The sequence below is a fragment of the Phoca vitulina genome, unplaced genomic scaffold, assembly GCF_004348235.1.
Source record: "Phoca vitulina isolate PV1807 unplaced genomic scaffold, GSC_HSeal_1.0 scaffold6, whole genome shotgun sequence".
Taxonomy (NCBI): domain Eukaryota; kingdom Metazoa; phylum Chordata; class Mammalia; order Carnivora; family Phocidae; genus Phoca; species Phoca vitulina.
The window spans coordinates 18,372,357-18,374,741 of record NW_022589709.1 but is presented as its reverse complement, the minus strand read 5'-3'; positions in this window follow the sequence as shown (position 1 = coordinate 18,374,741).

The following is a 2,385-nucleotide window of genomic DNA, read 5'->3' as shown; positions in this document are numbered from 1 at the left end:
TCCACCCATCATCCATCTATCTCCATCATCCATTCATCTAGCCACCCATCATCTATCCACCCATCCACCCATCCACTCATCCATTCATCCACCCATCCCCCATCTATCCAACCTCTAGTCATTTAGTTATTTAAATCAGAAACTTGGGGTGAATACCAAGGGTGTTAATGATAGGTTCAAGATTGAGTTTAAACTTTGCTCTGCCATTAATAGAACTTCTCTCACTTCTCCATGTATCCACCTTGCTTTCAATTACTTCATCTGTAAAATTAAGACTATGATACTGAGTTGGACATCTGACACTGGATAATAGCACTTATATATATATTTTTTTAAATTTTATTTTATTATGTTACATTAGTCATCATACATTACATCATTAGTTTTTGATGTAGTGTTCCATGATTCATTGTTTGCATATAACACCCAGTGCTCCATGCAATACATGCTCTCTTCAATACCCATCACCGGGTTAACCCATCCCCCCAGCCCACTCCACTCTAAAACCCTCAGTTTGTTTCTCAGAGTCCATAGTCTCTCATGGTTCATTTCCCCCTCCGATTTCCTCTCCTTCATTTTTCCCTTCCTACTATCTTCTTTTTTCTTTTCTTTTTTTTAACGTATAATGCATTATTTGTTTCAGAGGTACAGGTCTGTGATTCATCAGTCTTACACAATTCACAGTGCTCACCATAGCACATACCCTTCCCAACGTCCATCACCCAGCCTCCCCATCCCTCCCACCCCCACCATGCCAGCAACCCTCAGTTTGTTTCCTGAGATTAAGAATTCCTCATATCAGTGAGATCATATGATACTTGTCTTTCTCTGATTGACTTATTTCAATAGCACTTATATTGCATCACATTTTTGATAGCATGGAAAAAATTATGTGTGTATATACTATGGCATGGTGTTTGGTGCTTAAACATTTAATGAATGATTTATTATCATTCTTATTTGTATTAATATTAACAACATGTAATACTTGTGCATCTGTGTGAACCTCAAAGCACTCTGTATATGTAGATATTTACATATATGTGTCTCTGAATAAATATATGCATTGTATGTTCACACACATATGTAAATGTGCACACACACACGTGTGTATGTATAACAGATAAACAGGCAAGTTGATAAGTGAGATTGGCAAGGGAATATGTCATTCTCTCCCTGCGGGAACCCTTGCAAGCTCACATTTGTGTAAGAGAATTTCGGTATTATTTAGAATGTTAGATATACAGCTGCAAGTATTCAGAATATTCATAAACTTAATCAGTATTAACACTAACTACTGATTCTTTAATGTTTACTCTGTGCTGGCACTGTGTTAAGTGATTTATATATGTCAGTCACGTAGTCTTTGCAATAAGGTTGAAGGGTAAGATCTGGAGTTTTTGCATCACAGGTGAGGACAGTGACATTTAGTGAGGTTAAAGTCTGGCTCCAGGTCACACAGCCTGTCCCTGGCTGAGCTGGCCAGAGCCTGGTTCTTGTTGCCATTCTGTGTCCTCACATCACTGAGAGCCAGTTGTTATTTATAGACACTTCTGCCTTCAGGGTCGTTTTTAATCAGTAGCTGTTGGTGGTTTTCCAATGCTGCGTCCCCAAGGTCACAATAGCACTCTCATGTCTCTTTCTGATCAGGGCCAGCTGTTGCTAAGTGATGGTTTTTCCAGGTCTCTGGCTTGGCCCTGGAGGTTAGACTTCACATCCAAAATGGCATTGAATAGCACTTCGCCTCCCAAAGGATCCCAAAGCCACTTATCAGGTTTGCTTCCACAGGGGTTGCCCTGACCACCGTCTGGCAGCTTGGCTGAATACGCTGTGCTAGGGGTCCCAGAGAGCGCTAAGATGGCAGTGCTGCTCCCAGTACCCCAATACTGCGGTGGGATGGGGAGACTTCTGAAATGAATCAACTAGATCCCCATCCAAGATACCCAGTGTATGCACGTTTATGCATACTCCTGGCTCTTCAGGATGGAGAGAGATGTGTGTTCAGAACAGAAACACTTTCAAGAGCATTCTGTTGACACAGTGCCTGCAAATTTGTGCTCTAAGTTAGGTGTGTCCTTTCATTTATTCATTTATTAAATGCATCTTACATGAAAGGCACTGTGGTAAAGGGCGTACATAAACTATCCCATTGAATCTTTGCCACAACTCTAGGGTAAGCACCACTATCTCCATTTTACAGATGAGGGAACAGGTGCAGAACGGTGAAGTCATTGGCTTAAGGCCATATGGACAGAGAGTCATGGAGCTGGATATTGAAAATCTATACTCTTGGTGAGGAGCAAGATGGCAGAGGAGTAGGAGACCTGGATTCGTCTGGTCTCAGGAATTCAGCTGGATAGGGATCAAACCATTCTGAACACCTAC